This window comes from Corvus kubaryi, unplaced genomic scaffold, assembly GCF_017639235.1.
Source record: "Corvus kubaryi isolate FWS band 111438036 unplaced genomic scaffold, C.kubaryi_AGA036_p1.0 37302, whole genome shotgun sequence".
In the NCBI taxonomy this organism is placed as follows: Eukaryota; Metazoa; Chordata; class Aves; order Passeriformes; family Corvidae; genus Corvus; species Corvus kubaryi.
In genome coordinates, this window is record NW_024581095.1 from 5,113,030 (window position 1) to 5,130,145 (window position 17,116).

Here is a 17,116-nt window from a genome sequence, read left to right on the forward strand (position 1 = left end):
AAGTTCACAACACTAACAAATTTGTTATAAAGGTTACTGGATTGGAATAATCATATTTTTATCCGTTTCCACTTGCAGTTGCCCTACTTTCCCTTTCCAGCACCCCATTATGTCCTCATATTCTTCACAATCTTAAGCACACACAATTGTATTTTTAGTTTTCCTCTTGCAACAAAATAGTATTTTTAATTACAGAAGGAAATTGTAAACATGACATCTTAAGTTTCTCATCAACATAACCTGGTATGAAGCTAGTGAAAATATGAAAGGAAATCAAGTAATTGTTTACATATTTTTAAAGTAGTGGTTCATAGGCTATGTCTAATAGGTGTGAGAAAAGTGATTAAGAAAAGCATATTTAAATACTGGAGAACAAGGTATCAGTGCTCATTCTTTCTGTTAGAGCTTGCACCAAGAGAAGGTTCTGTGTGCTCCAAACCAAAACCAATTGAAAGCCATTGTCTGAACGAAGAAATTTATGCCTAATTAGGAGAAACATCCATGTCATCACCATGGCATGAATTAAGATCTTCTCTCTGGAGCTTCTTTAAAAACCAATGGGTTTTCGGGTTTTTCTTATTTGTTTCTTTGTTTGTTTGGGATTTTTTTGGGAAGTAGAATTGTCTTGCGTTGTTTTGGCTGGTTTTTAGGTTTTTTTTAAATAAAAGTTCTTCAGCTAGTATTGTAATAGCAAGGTGAACTTCAGTCTGTGTGGGCAGAACTACAGCAAAAAACACCATTAACAAGAATATAATTCTCTGAAGAGGTTTCAGTCTCATAGGGAGGAAACCCAGGAAAAAAAAAAACAACAAAAAACCCCCAAACAAATAAACAAACAAACCATTAAAACACCACCATTCTCACTCCAGCTCAAACTACGGCAATGTTGTTTGGTTTTCTAGGGTGTAAGAGGCCCTCCCATAAAGGTCCTGATCTTAAATCTCAGCGTTGTTCTTGGATTGCACATGCCACGTTCAAGGGCAGTGTGTCTGCAGGGCACGCCGTAGTGCCAGCACTGGGCTGACCTCCCCAGAAGTAAGAGGAGAGATTCACAGCTCTCTGTCAGAGAGCCACAAGCACTCTGCATACAGTCCATATAGGGGATGGATATTTGGGATCTGACCCAAATAACCAAAGGTCAGTGGGCAAATTTTCAATTTTTCTTCAATGGCTGATTTAGACCTGTGCAGAGACTGAAAAATGCATCAAAGAATATCACCTCAGGGGGGAAAAAAGGAAAACCAAAACACCACAACAACAGCAGAAACAAACAAACAAAACCCCAAAACCAAAAGCAGTTAACCTCTCTATTTGTCAAAATATAAGATTAAACATACCTGAATGGTATGTTCCATGGCCCTCTTCTGAAAGATGGAGACAACCAGAGTATCTTAGTAATTTGGGTGACGCATCAGCAACCAGAACTTAAGAAATGCACAGTTGATAAAGCAATATCCTTGCACAGCATATTAGATTACACATTAAAACATTCCTTCCACAGCAAAAAAAAAACAAGGGCATTGATTTTAACGTTTAAGCCGGATCTCAAGTTCATCACCCATCACTGGAATCCTCAAATCTTTCTGGTTTTTTGCACATCTGGGATCGTGTTCTGATTCACATTCACTGGTCCCCATCCTGCCACTTAACAGCTTTCCATATTTGTTCTTAAATCCCTCAGAGTAACCAATGTAGGGACATTACTCACACCTTCCCATGGAGCTGTGCCTTCAAACTCAGCAGCACTGCACCCTGGTATCCCCCTCATGCATTTCAGGATGTATTTTGAACTTATTGAGGAGCTGCATCTACTGTGCAGCAGACGTGTATTTTTCAGCGGGTGGGAAAAGATCCGAGGCCTGCTTTGGGTCTACTCAAAATCGCTTCAGATTAAAAGGTGGGTTAAAAACAAAGCACACAAATTCCTGCTCAACTGCTATCTCACTTTAAAGATCTCAGGTTTCCATAATGACATTAAAATCACAGTAAGAATGTTGCTGTAAGTTTTCAGGAAAAAAGAATATTTTATGACACCAAAAAGACAGCTGTGAAAACTGTTTTGCTTTTTCCAAGAGAAATTATGTATGTTATGATGCTCTGAGGAACCTACTAAACGCTTGCCAGTATCACTTTAATGCAACCTAGTGAGTGGAGAGAAATATTCCATCTTAATTTAAAACACATCCAAAAGAAGGAATGCTCTTGAAAATGAGATGTTAAAAATCCCAAAAAATTAGGCATCAGCACCTAGGAAAAAAAGAGACATTTCATGATACCCTCTGGAAGAACCTGAGCAGCCTCAAGCTGCAAGCACTTACCTCCAAATGCTTTCAGGAATCTATAAATATATGCTTATATACACTATTTACTTGGCCAACTGATCAACCTCCAAAATCCTGTGGTCTTTAACCAAAGAAAAATATCTAGAAAGGTGACCTCCGCATGAAAGCATCAGAGAAAAAAAGCCTGAGGATGTGTTTCTCTGTGTGAAGGAGAATCTGAGCAATTTCCTCCAATCCTCATTTCCTGATAGCATGAAGACAGCGAGAAGACCCATCACAATGTTGTGCATTGAAAAATCTGAAGGAAACCTTAGGGGAAAAAATCATGATTAAGCCAGCTCCTGCCCAGCAAAGCCTCAAAACATGGAGAGACATCCACAATGTTAGGAGCACTTCCCATCTCAGCTTTGTCTACTCTCTCTCTCCTCCATTTTCTGGTGGAGCTAGAGAACATGACATGGCTTACCTGACTCAGATCACAGCTCTCTGCCAAACTAGTCACTTCCTCTTAGACATGCAAGCAGCTTCATGAGACAAACAGACCCCCACAGACGCGCACACAAAAGCAGGAGCAGAAAGCACTCAAAACTTGAAGGTCTTTCCCCTTCCAAACACCAGAAAAACAAATGAAACTTTTCCCTTTTTCTCCCCCAAAAGAGGGGAGGTGAAGGGAGGGGGAAGAAATCCTATCAGATCACAACTACATGAAGCTCCAGGAGGATCTCTCTGTGTGGAGAATAGAAACCACAATGCTGAGAGGAGCCGGGGGGGACGGGGGGGGAAGGAGAAGGTTACTCCAGAAGACATAAAGAGCCTGTGGACCGTGTGTGTGCATGTGTGCGAGAGCGAGGAGAAGCTTTGTGTTGTGGAGCCTGGACTGGAACCAAAGCAGACAGCTTGCAAATGGAGGACAGGGAGATAAAGAAAGGGAAAGAGGGGGAGAGATAGGGAGAAACCTGCTCCGGGTGGGTTGAGAAAGGGGCAGGGGAGAAAGCGCCTTCTCCCTTGCCTGGTTTAAAGGTAGGGACATCGGGGAACTGAGCAAGTAGAAGTGGGCTCCTTCCCCTTCCTTTCTTCCCTTCTCGCTCTCTTTTCTCTCAAAGGAGAGCACAAGCGTGTGTAATGGCTCCTGCTCTCCAGCTGAACGCTGTCCTCCTCCAAGCCACCTCCTGCGGGCACCACCAGCCCCCCAGCCCCGACGCCGCCGGGGACCCCCGCATCCCAACTCCAGGAGAGCCGCGGTGGAGGCACCACCGCCGGGGTGAGGGACCAGCCTCGCCAGCGGCGAGGAGGGCAGCGAGAGGGGACGAGGAGAAAGAGGAGGAGGGGGAGAGTGCCTGGGAGAGAGAAAGAAAGCAAGAAAGAAAGAAAGAAAGAGAGCGAGAAAGAAAGAAAGGAAGAAAGAGGTCACCCGATTGCGTGGGTCGTGCCAGCACGGAGCTTTTCTCTCCTCCGTGTGTCTCCCGTCTCTGATCCAAGTCCACACGCACAGCACCATCCAGACCTCGCACACACACACATATCCTCTCAGGCACCCCCCACCCCGAAAGCTCGGCTGGTATCTCACTTATCTCCCCATATTTCCCCCCCACCCCCCCCGTAATGCAACAACAAAAAATTAATTAACCGCCTTCCTCCTCCTCCCACCACCACCACCACCACCACCAGCACCTCCTCCTCTTCTCCTCCTCCATGCAAGAGACTTCTCTCTCAAACAAAACACCCCGCTCTCGCTCCCCTCTCTTCTCTTTTTTTTTTTCTTCCTTTCTTTCTTCTTCCTTCCTCCGTTGACCGAATGAATGGATTTCAGAGGAAGGTGGTGGAAAGAAAGACATAAAAGACCAAACAAAATAACACACGCACAGACACACACACACAGACACACACAGACACACACAGACACACACACACACACAAACGAGAGATGATCTCTCCAATGCCAAACCAGAGATGGGTTTTAATTGCAAGAACTTACAGGAGCGTCCCGGCACTGCTGCTCTTGCTGCTGCCTCCTCTCCTCTCCTCTTCCTCTCTGCCTAGCTCTTCTTGTTATTGTTGTGGAAGTTGTTTTGTGAGTCTCATGTGCTCCTTGCCAGGTCTCAGCAATGGAGGATCGCCATCTTTCCCTGCTTTTCCCCCCCTCTCTCTCTCTCCCTCTCCCTCTCTCTCTCTCTCCTTCACTGGTTTGCTGCAGCTGCAGATGACCTGAGATATCCGTCTCTCTCTCTCTCTCTCTCTCACCCTCTGTGTCTCTCTCTGAATAATGAGCAACCAGAGGGAGAGAGAGAAAGAAGACAATCTCCTCTCCTACCACACAAAACGCAAGAGCACCAGGGGGTGCAAGAATCCTTTCTAACAACAACAACAACGTGTAGGGGAAGAGGAGGAAAAAGAGAAAGAAAAGAGAAGAAAAGAGAGGAGGAAAAGGCAAGAAGAAAGAGGAGGGAGGTGGAAGAGGAGGGGGGAAAGCAAGCAAGCGAGAGAGAGATCCAGCAGGCAGACAGATGGAGGAGAAGATGGTAGTGATAGAGGAGGAGGTGTTGAAGATGAAGGAGATTAAGAGGAGGAAGGTGGTAACAAAAAGTTAAGGTTTGGGACACTGAATCACTCACAGGCCAGGGAGGAGGAGAAGAAGGGGGAAAGATCTGAAGATCTTCCCCTTCCAAGCTGTTGCCTTCACAAAGCTTGCTGTGCAGGAGCACTCAGCAGCTCCTGCGATGCTGGGGGAGTCGCTCGGATGGAGCGCTCTGCTGGGTCATAGCTCTCTTCCAGCCATGACAAAAACCGGTTTCTGCATGCAGATCTGCCCCCGAGGTGATCCCTCAGACACATCCATCTAGAGGCTAATCTTCCCTGAGCAGGGTAAAGAACATAAATGGAGCTGGAGGTTGCAAAGTATAAAACCAGATCTACCACGTGGTTGGTTTTTAATCCCCCTTCCAGCTCGCATTTGATGTGGAGAAAGGACACTCAAATTGTCCATTTCTGGCACGTATTTTGAAGTCTACTCCTGGAAATAAAGACAGTCATCTCCAGGTTTTTTATTTCTCACAAGCGTTTGGGAGAAAAGAGAGCTTGTACTACTATCACCAAAATCACTTCCTACATTGGTGAAACGTTTTTTGGCTGCAAAATAAAATAAATAATTCCACTTAAAATAACTTTTATGCCTCCCAACACCTAGTTGTCTGCTTCTTTGTGACTGATTATTTAAAACCGTGGAAACTAACGATCAAGGCTCACAAAGAAAGGTATCTGGGTGATGAAGGCAAGCAGACAAAGACAAAGAGGCTGTAGCCTGCATTTTTATTTAGTCTCGTTTCTATTAAGCATTGTCCTGAGCTACTTCTTTTGCTGCCCCCACCTCAGCGCTCCCCCCCCCCCCCCTCCAATCTTTCCACAGCACCAGGTCAGATTCTTCCTGGGGTTATGTCTAGCGGGGAAAGGGGGATGGGGGTGGAGGGGCGGGAGGAATTAGGGTTTACGTGCAGACTCAGTGAATCAATACGCGGGAGTGAGGCAAAATCAATTTGAGCACAAGGGCATGACTGGTATTGGAACATCAGTGGGGTTTCTCGAGCTCTCAAGCTCTCCGCAGCTCGCATGGGCTGGAAGAGAGACTAGAACCAAGGAGCTCCGGTTCGGGTGAAGGGGGAGATCCTCCCCTGCTCCGAGGAAGTTACATATGAGTGTTGAACCTGAGGTGATCTCCTGGAAATTTTGAGTTCAGGTTTTCTGACTCTGGGAGAAGTGTCAGGCATGTTAGAACTTCATTGTCTCTCCCAGCTCAGCTGAAGACCAAATGCAGAAATACTAACAATAGCAGTAAAATAAAATAAAATAACGAAAATCGGTCACCCAGGTACTGGTCAAATATTAAACCCATGCACCCTCCGATCTTCCCATCCGCAAGAATGCCATGAGTACAAAGCACACATGCGGGATCCCTCCTATTAAATCTTCTTTTTCTTTGAGCCGTGCAAGTTAATGACTAAACAGGAGAAAGATCTTCTCCCTCCTCCTCCTCTCCCCTCTTTCCGCTCCCCCCCCCTCCACCCCAAACAAGTGCTGTGAGAAATGGGAGGAAGGATAATATCTGGGCAGGAGCACTGTTGGATTTAGAGAATCCTTCTTAAGGAAAAGGGGAAAAAACACCAAAACTGAGGATTCCTACTAAGACTACTGGTTTCATGCAGACAAACGGAGCGGACACCTCCTAAGAAGCTGATAAAAGAACATTAAGGAAAGGGAGGGACTGTCTTACGGCTGCCAGAATGTGCATGTGTTCTGCCTGCAATTTTCTATAAATCATCCTCATCGCAGGAGCAGAGCGCCTGGGCTTTGCAATGTTGACGTACCATCAACGCCGAGGCAGATAATTCACCTCTTTGTCTCTCAGCGTTATATCTTATATTTAAAAACCAAACAAACAAACAAACAAAAGGGGGGAAAAAAACCCCAAAACAACAAACCCAAACAGAAATAAATAAATAAATAAATAAAAAGAGACCGAGAAAGAAAGAGCAACCCACAACCACAAAACACGTTACTTCTGACCAGAAAGAAAGAAACTGGATCTTCATGGAGATAGTCTGGAAGTGTTTTCCCGCCCTATCCCCCCGCTCCTTCGGCGGGGGGGAGGGGGAGTCCCTCCCGCGGCGGTCCCGGAGGAGACCCCCGAGCTCCGGGGGGACAGCGGGGCTCCGGACACGCACCCGCGGTCCCGGCGGGAGGAGGTCGGGGCGGCCGGAGGAACCGCGGTTCTATGGGGCAGCACCGGGGGGCACGGGCGGGAGGCTTCTCCCCAGGGGTCCGGTGGTCCATAACTTCCTCCCGCAGGCTTTGTGACATCCCCGCCGCGCTCCGAGCGCCGCCGGGGAGAGCCCGCAGCGAGGTGGACACGCTGGGCTGTGAAGAAGCAGCCACCAGGGAAAAGAGAAGGGGGGAGCCTCCCCGGAGACCCCTGAGCCCTCGGAGCGATGGTTTCGCGCAGGAACTGGCATTTCTGGCTACGGAGGCGAGGGGGGCGAGCCCGGGGGGTGCAGGATTCTCCGCGGGTGGTGGGAGTGCGGGGGGACCCTCCTGGCTGCCCCCGGTGCCGCGGCCGGCAATAAAGAGGTTAATCGTGCTGACAGCCCCCCTGGTCTTAATTACCCCGGCGGATTAAGTGTCCCATTAAGGGCAAGGAAGACAGTTTGGTCCTCTCTGGGTGCTGGCATTTGGGTCTCCGGGGGACGTCGGGCTGTAGCCAGGATCTGCGGGGGCTCCTCTGACAGAGCCCACGGCAGCCCCGCTGCCCACACGCGGGTGGGAAGCTAGAGAGGAATTTCAGCCATCGTCCATCTTCCCAGCGAAGGTGGTGTCCCCACCGCCGTGTTGGTTTGAAGCCACCGGAAAAGGGATGATCTTGGTTTCAAATTAAAAAATTAAGCCTTTGGTCATTGATGTGGAGTAGATGGTCGATGTTCCACCAAGGGAAAGAAAAGCCTGGGGTGAGAAAAGAAAAAAAAAACGAAAAGAAACAAACCCAGACATTTTTCCAGCCTCTCAGATTGGCTGCATCTTTCCTCACCCAAAAAAATCTAACCAGCCTGAGCCCAGTCCCAAGCATTTCATCGCTAAAACTGGGGTTGGCTGGTGTGCAGTGGTCAGGTTTGCATGGCCGTGGCTGACACCTGCATCCTGCTCCTTCAGCCACAGCAGCCCGTGGAGGCTGCACAGTGAGCCCCAGGGTAGCAAGGCCACAGGCAGAAGCGTGAGCAGGCAGTGTAGAAAGATCAAGATGATGCTGTTCTGACTTTCCTTTTCCCCTAGCCCACTGCCTCCACCCAAACCTATTTTTCCATGGGATGGAGAAACATCATTTCAGGGTTTGGCAGACTGGTACATTTAGCAAGGTCAGTGAACACAGCCTTAGTGAGCAGGAGATACCAGAAAAGCAATGTGGAAAATAAGACACTGAGAACACAATCATTGTCCATGATCAATAGTGAGGCACTGTTGTTGATGTCCACTGACAGAACTGGAAGTGCCTTCCCTTTTTTACTTCCCGGATTTGGAAGGATTTCTTCCTTTTCCTACAAGGAGTTTGTATGAACTTCTGTTTATTCTCCTCTTCTTCATGACTGTTTTATCCTACCAGAGCCAGGCTTCAAAGTCCTTCTGCAAGAGGCGAGTAAGTATTCTATCAGCTGCCTGAACAACTAAATATCAGTCTGTCTGTAGAATAGTGTGTTCTGCAGCTATTGAGAGAACTCCACTTTCCTGTCTCTAAAAGATTAGTAATGTGCTGATCTGACCTTTACCCTGTCAACTCACTTATTTTTTTAACCTCCAAGAGTTTCCTTACTGTGAAAGGACTTTGTGGAGAAACTGGTTGGCTGGCAACACTGAAGTCTCGCCCTCATCTATGAAAGACAAGGGATATCTCATCAATAAAATTTTCTTTAAGCAGATTCTCTTATAGAAGACAGTGGATTTAAGAAGGTTTACTTGTAAATAGCCCGAGTCTATGCTCTTAAGAACTCTTCAGAAAATTCTCCTATTAAAACATAAAACTTTCAGCCTGCTAACAAAATTTAAAATGCTTTTTTTTACCTGACAGAGCTCAGACTGGAATCCGAGAGCTCTGACTGGAATCTCCAAGAGCCAGCTCTTCACTGGTGAGATCACTTTGCCTGCAAGGACACCCTAGAATGTAGTACACATGTTGAAAACCCATAGAAAGATATATTTTTATGTTGCTGAGAATGCTTAAGAGAAGTGCACTGGTGAGGACCATGCTGGGTATTGCAAGTAATTTCCTTCTCTGATAGATGCATATTGTGGCAATTATAAGAGAAATAGAGGTTTTGCTCCTTTGAGGAAGATGAATCTTTGGCAGTCAAGTGTCTGAGTAAATTCACAGTTAGGTTTTTACCTGCCCCCAGTATTCCTCAGAAACACTTCACTAGGACCAGGACTCAAGAAATCACTTTGCAAAGAGAACCAGCCCTACTCCAAAACCTTTTAATTGAGGCATGAGACAGGAATAATGGATGTGTGGTGTTGGCAGGCTGTGGTAGACCGCAAGGTGGGTTTCGTGGGTACCACAGGTCACACTTCCCCAACCTTAGAAAGTGTCTAAAAGTGCAGGCAGCAGAAAAACTTGTGCTTGGAGAGCAGTGAAACTTGCAGTGGAGTTAACGAAAAATAATTCCTTCAGTGTTAAAATTAACTGAGTTGGAACCAAACAAAACACATCCCTAGTCACTAAAACATGAACCTCAAATGGCCCTAGATCTTTATTAAGTAATTTGTCGGCATATATCCACTCTTCAGTGATAAGTTTGATTTAATAAAATAATAGAATGAAGTCTAGTCAAAAGGATGTTTTATCCACCACTAGAAGACTAGCAACAAACTGACTTTGCAAAAGTCTGCAATTACCATAACAAGGATTTCTAAGCAACTAAAGGCACATCCTGACTTCACTTCTCACTGCTGAAAAGCAGTGACCATGAAGCTTAATCAAATTCAGGGGTTTTTTTTTCATTTTTGAAATCTTTAGAAGCAAAATATTCTTTGCTGTAGGTGCAAATTAAGTTTTATGAAATTCAGTCCTTCAAAAGACACAGCTGGATTTCATTTACCTTCCATGTGGCTTTAGATGGAGTCAGTGAGATTGGAACTGCAGTCATTTTACATCATCTGACCTCTGGACAATGACAACAGTTTGCTGGTTGGGTTATCGTATCCCAATATTGCATTATGCTCACTGCTAAGACGACTTCAGGAGAGAAACATTTTGATGTTGTCTTCAGAAGAGAGAGGTACTGAGTGATTTGTGAAATGATTTTGTATTTATGGGTTAGACACAAATGGTTTCTGGCTATATTTACTGGTCATTTTCCAGTGTGTGCCGCCCTCCTACTGTATTTTACTAGATGTATGCAATTCAATACAAATCTATTTATACTTGTATACCCTTGAGAAAAGCATTTCCCTTTTTTTTTTTCCCAAGACCTAAATACAACTCTTGCATCTCCTAAGGTCTAACACCTTAGTATTTTTAAAACTTAAGCTCTCAAATACCAGCCAAATAACTTTTATTCTGTGTGTCCTAATCAACTTGTATAATATACAGCCTCTGAAAAGCTTGAGTTCCCCTTCCTAGCCAGTTTTTCTGATACCTAATTTTTCTAGACATGCCATAAAATTGATCAAGGCCATCTCTGGCTTTGTAGGGAAGTACCTGGTACCACGGAATAATCTGTCTGGTGTATGCAGTTTGATGGCATTTTTATTGATACATTACAAAGTTAGCCCAACTTTCATTTTTTGAAGCAACTCCGGTAGGTATTTCCATTGCCTGTGGAAGGATTTCAGGCGTAGTTGATTTCCCATCTTGCATGCCTTTGAAGATATAAAAAGGAAACAATGTATTTTATCTTCTACTTTTTGAACTACTTCAGCTTATAGTTTATCTCCTAATGAAGGTGTTTCTTCTTCAGCTTCTGCTGAAGTCCCAGTGCTACCCATGGGTCAATTCCAGTTCATTTTCCCTGGGAGTAGAGGGATGCACACTGCAGAAAGTGGAACGTTGCTGAAGTGCCTGCCAAAGCTCTATTCTTCTAATAATTCTCATTTGTTTTGGGCACCCCTTTTCCTCTCTTTGAGCTTGTCACTGCCGCTGCTACTCTGGAGAGGTTTCGACAAAATCCCTCTGAAGATTTTGCTCAGGATTTTAAATTTGTGACTAGCACAAAATCAAGGTCTTCCTCATCCCTCTGCCAGCCATTCATCTTTGTTAAAAGATTGAACTTTCTCTAATCCCATATATTTATGGCATTTCTTTTTTTTTTTCCCCCTATTCTGCATCTCGAAATGATCAGCCAAATCCTCAGCTGATGCAATTTGGCTGGCTTCATTGACTCCAATGGATAAAGTGCTAATTTAAACCTTCTGCTTGGCTCATTCTTGCATCTAATTGGGTTAATAATCTTTACCAATTCCTTTCAGTAGTTTAGAGATTTCTCTTTTTACTTGTAGGTGTCATGTATTGAAATTACATGTTTCTCTCTCCATTGGTGTTTTATTTATGATACAGTGATAGCTCATAAAGTCTTAGTCTCTTTTTGAAAATTACATTTTTTTCTGCTTCCTTTTCTGATCTCTCCAGAGTTACTGTCTCCTAATGCCCACCCTGACCTCCTTTATTTTAAACCACACTTTTGCTGAGTTTCTCTCTCCATTAATTTATTTTAATATGCTGTATTTCAAAGGAGCCCTTCTTCTGCAACATCTCACCCATACTCATGTTGTGACAATTATGCAGAAGGCATTTTTTCCAGTCTTTATCTTCACAGCTGTTGTGTTCTCTAGAATAATTGAAGATGCACCATTTGTAATATGAGTTCATATTTCCAGTGATTACATTGCAGGCTGATCTAGTCAGGGGTGGCCAATCCTATTGTCATGAAATGTAACCTCATATTTAAGGAGAGAAGTGCTACACTGTATATTAAAAAAAAAAAAAATCCAAATATATTTCATAATTTACAGACATCCTTACCTGTCTTGCAACTGCACATAGTAATGTTTTTACACTAACACATGGAAACAGCTGGATACATTTTGCTTCCTTTTTTGCCAGCGCCAAATATTAGGATTTTCCAGCCTTTTTATGGAAACCTAGGCATTTGAGGTGACTGGGTGGATCCCGTTAATAGGGAGAAGGTAGGACAAAAGAAAGATGCAAAGAAGAACACAAAAGAAAGTCCATAAATAGTACCAGCACACTTGGAAAAAATCCTCACCTATAATTGCAAAAATATTTCAGCATCCCATTCTCTCTTCAGAAAGGTAACAATTATTTATACATATCAGTCGCTATGTAAATGCCACCTGTCCAATCAATATATTAATATTTGAATTAATTTCAAAAGAAGATGGCAGAAAAAAAAAGCCATCATTTCCTCAGTAATGAACTAATTTATCTGAAAATCTGACAACTGCAAGTGGGTGGTACTCTTTTCGGTGTAGTCTTTCAAAAGATATAGCTGCAATCAAGCTGCTACTTATTATTCTAATAGTAAAACATGCCGAGCATCAAAACTTGACATGGAATGTAATGAGAAGTGATATAATTGAGCAGAGATTTAGCAGACATGTTAGTGATATTATGTGAGCATGGTTTCTGCTCCAGTTCTTGAAAAGTTTATACACACACACACACTTGATGAGTGAGACAATCTCTGGTGGAAAGTGGACCTTAGGGAAGGACCCGGAAGAGACAAAAAAAGGAAATGTGGCCAATGTAGGGACAACGCTCTGATATTAAATAGGCAAATAGAAGAGTTTATTATGACAGATGAAACAGTGGCTTGTTCAGCAGAGTCGAGGGGAAGGGAAGGGAAATAAGGCAAAGGGGTTAAAAAAAGGGAACAGAGGAAGAAACGTTTAAATTTTACTTGAATGCAAGTAATAACCAGAGAAGAGGATTCAGGAGAGGGCTGAAATGTAGCTGGGAATCACGTGTTGATATTTAGTGGTGGTATCTGGGACAGATTGAAAGGGACATGGTGGGTGTCGGGAAATGCACCAGAACTGATTGTGGCAAAGGTAACCAAGCCAAAGTTTCTCAGAACAGCCACAAAGAAATCAATAGCTTCAGGGAAAAGAGTAAGGATTCATGTTTGGGCTAAAAAAGGTGTGGGCAATAGCAAGTTCACAGCTCTTCAGAAGGAAAACTAGATAAATTACATATGCAGGGGGTATAATCAGGTTTATTCTGCAGCCAGTTAGCTCCAGTTCAGTTGAATTTGCACTGAAAATTGCTCCCTGTCTCTAGACTGGATTATCATACTTGTTGCTGCTTGCCTGTTCTGTTCTCAGTGGTTTTTTGCTGCAGGTGCTGTTGCCTGTGGAAGCTTCTCCCTGGTGCCCGGTTGTTTTCCAAGGCCCAAGTGTGCATGTTGTATAACGTGTTTCTAGTCATTGTGACTGCAAATTAAATTCTGATAAATGTGCCTCAAACACAGCTGATGCAGGTACTTCTGAGTCTGCAGAGAGCCTGGAGCAGTAGCTCCAAAAGGTTTGGACCTTCTCATTCATCTCAGTATGTTCTTAAATTGTCATTCTTCACATTCTTCTAGCTTAAATATCAGCTTTAGAGCCGGGCTCACGTGTTTAACTGTTTCCCTTTTGATCATTTCATAGAAGCCCTCTGAAGTTTTTATTCCTTAATTTCAAAGTGTTTCTTGTGCCCTCCAGGTGAGAAAGTCCGGAGCTGCAGTGATATCTATTTTCCCTCTTGACAACTTTCAAGCTACAAATGGGAATTTCCAGTGCAGGAACCCATGGCATACTAGAAAAAACATAGGGACTCCAATAAATTAATTGGTTTGCCTACCTACTAAGTTGTCCCTGGGATTAATGTATTGAGTGATTAATTGCCTTCATAGCCAGTTACTCACGGGTTTCAATATCTTCAGTGTAAAATCAGGCTGCCATGTAATTTCCCGGCAAAAAGAATGCTTTGGCACACCAACTCAGGTGTGGTTTGCTGGTGAGGAGCCCTTAGATGTCAAAATGTCTTTATTCACTCTTGATCTTGCACTCCTGGGGTTGGAGGGCTGGTGTTAACCAGTTTTGTTCCACCAAATGCTACCTAATTGCGCTGATCAAATGTCAATTCACAGCAGTTTAGTGCTCCACGAGTTTATTCAAACATCCATCCTCCTCTGCTGTTAAGTCGTTAAGTTAAACAATTGCTCTTTGTCCCTTGGGCATGGGGATTGACGGACACAAGCAGGGGAAGTGTGAGTCACAGGGGATGGACACTGGCATTCCCGGGCAGTGAATCCTGTCCCAGCGTTCACCATCAGAAGGAACCCAGTTTCCCTGCTGGAAACCTGTTCATCTGCCAAAAGCTGTTCTCCTTGGTCTTCCCCAGCAAGCAGGACTGAAAGCCAACTTTGGACTAAGCTCTGAGATAGCCACAGTTTAGCCTGATGGGTAAACCTGGCCAGCTTTGTGCTTTCCCTCTCTCACAAGGATTCCTTTGCCTTGCTAAGGTCTCATCTGCATCAGGAAACTGATGAGCCAAGCTTTAGCAGTATCATTATTTCAATATAACCAGTCCATTTCCTGTGTAGACAAGCCCTTCAGACTAATCTTCTTGCCTGACCCACAACCCCAGTTGCAGAAGCCTTGGAACATGTTTTGGAGCCTCGTTCCACTCCTAGATTATGAAGCCTGCCAAACCTTTTCATTTTGCTCAAGGCTTCCTGCCATTTCAGCGTTGGAACCCATCTGATTCCAGATCTTTTGCCCACCAGCCAAGAAGTTTCAGCCAAGCCACATACATCCTGCCACCAGGATGCTCCTACCGTGCCAAGCTCAAAATCCTCCTCAGTTCTTCTGTCCATGGATATCTAACCTTGTTCAAACTTTAACGACTTGAGGAGTGGACATTTTGAGGCCAGAACGCAAGTTTGGAGGTCTGTTCCTTTTCCTCATTGTTAGTTTTCACAAATGGATACAGAGGCACCTGCTCCTAGAGAGTTCTGTGATGTAAAGGCTGTCTCTAATGTTGCCTTACAAAATCAAGAAATTCCATCATTCCTGTTCAATCCTTTTCTTAGTTTAGCCACCAGACACTGTTTTCATCAACTTACCTCTGTGAAAATAGCAGGCAAAGATGACATTTTTCTTCTGCACTTCTTATTTCATGCTCTTCTACATACCATTATTCTTGCTTTAAGTTTTTTTACACATTATTAAATTATATGAAAAAAAAAAACCCAAACCAAAAACCACCAAAACACCTAACAGATATGCAGTGATGCAGATAGATGTATCTTATGAAGACACCTAAATGCAAGTATGCACCACGGGGTGAATAGGGTTTTTTTTTACATTTTGTAGTTTTCAGTTTCAATAAGTCTCACACACTATTCCAATTTTTTTTTTTTTTATTGTTATTAGATTCCAAGCCAGACCAGCAAGAGCAAGCTTATGTGCAGTTTTTAGCATTGTGGGCATGCACTATAAAAAGAAGACTGCAACAGAAGCACAAGTTTCACTGTATAGCAGTAATTCTTCTTCTTGCTGTGTAAAATTCAACACTACAAAAGAATCCCACTGCTTAAATGCTCTCAGGTAGGAAGTGCAGTAACTCCTGCTCATCCCTTCACTGGGGGAAAAAAAAAATCAGTCACCACATCAAGATCACAGTCTTGGCTGTTTGCCTCACAATTTCAACTTCACTTCTGCCAAGTTCTGTCAGGGCCTTCCACTGCTTACCTGAAATCCCCTAAAATCTTCACTGCTGACAGGACCTGTCAGCCAGGTCAGCCCTCTCTCATTTCTCCTGTCACTTGGGGACCAAACTGAGGAGCAGCATTCCCATGTCCTTCGTAAGGATCTGCTCTCCAGCAGGGCTGGCTGTCCCCATGGCCCCAGAGGGACACACTTATCCTGCACTGGAAGTCGAGGAAGGGTTGTATCCCATCTTCCAGCCACGTCTTTCACCCTGCTATACCAGCCCTTCCCAGCTCATTTTTCACCACTGGGCACTCAAGGTTGAAATCAGGGCTGGGAAGGACCTTGAAGACCAGAGATCTGACCTGGAACGAAGTGTTGGAACCAAATGTTGTACAGAAATGTGTGTCTAGAGGGCCATCTAACTTTTTCCTGTCTCAAAAAAAGTGTTTATTGAAAGGTAAAAAAAGCACTCAGATTTTGAAGTGTGAATACTGTTGATTATGTTCTTTGCTTTATTAAGAAAAGCTCTGGCATGTGAGGACAAAAATCAAATGAATCCCATTCCCTGCCACTGGTGATTCTTCCCTGTGGTCTTGAGAGCATAAATCATTCCTTATTCTCTCCTTTCCTCTGAAACGTTAGAGAACAAGATGCAGTAGCTTTCAAATAGCTTTCAATTGATCTTCCTGAGAAGCATGGGTGTATTGGGTCACTTCAGCCATGCTGTGGAACACAATTAAAGCTATTCTAAAGTATTAATAAACATGCCACAAAAGGCCATCAATTAATTCAGGCCCTTCTTATTTCAGGTGTCTTTTCTTTAATGAGTGTGTTATTTTTAATGGACACTAAATAAAGTTTCCAGGAAAACACACTTTTAAATTCAAGAGAGGTTGGCTATTTTTAATTTTTTTTTTTGTTGTTCTATTCAGAAGAGGAAGTAAAAAGCTCTTATGACTATTTCAATGTATTTTAAATTAATGGCTCATTTTCTGATTAAAAATTACCAAAGCCATAACAGTAGCATTTTGGTAAAATTGTATAAGTGTATATAGAAAACTGGCATCTCAAAAGTAATTTTAATAATTCTTTTGTGCTTCCATGCATTTTTCTAGCCATGAGTGCTAAACACATTCCAATTGACCCAATTTTTAAAATAATTTGTTAACAATATATAAATGGTATCCCAATAACTTACTTACTGATAGCTGGAAAGGTTTAAAAAAATAGTCTTCTCTAACAGAGGCTTGAATGAAAGTATAGTTGTACTGAAATTTATTAATATTTTATATATTTTTTCTCTGAGTACAGTGGTAATGATTTGAAAACTTTTAAAGCAGGGATTTAGTATTTTCACAAAACTTTTATCACTTTAGAAGTTATTAGCATCCTAGATTAAACAGATTCATTCCCTAGTGTGGGAATTTGGGAAAATTATAACCCCAGTCATTGAGATCTACAGAAAAAAATTAGGTGGAAGCTGTAATCCATTCACCTGGGCAAATTTTGTGGAATTTGCATTCCAGTCATATAAACAATTGTCGGGATAAAAGGGAAGCAAGCATCTTTCCAAAATTTGGGTAGGC

General features: G+C 43.4%; 1 protein-coding gene across 6 annotated transcripts in view; it reads right to left on the reverse strand.

The window, feature by feature from the left end:
- ZNF462 (zinc finger protein 462) overlaps nt 1-3,820 on the reverse strand; it is an 89,611-nt gene extending 85,791 nt beyond the window's left edge. For 3 of the 6 annotated variants that reach the window (XM_042028137.1, XM_042028134.1, XM_042028132.1), the window contains exon 1: nt 2,749-3,819. The gene's annotated coding sequence lies outside the window, so the exon portion shown is untranslated. Of the gene's footprint in view, nt 1-2,748 lie in introns of all 6 variants that reach the window. The other 3 variants (XM_042028136.1, XM_042028133.1, XM_042028135.1) reach the window with 3 other exon arrangements.
- Nucleotides 3,821-17,116: the final 13,296 nt, after the last annotated feature.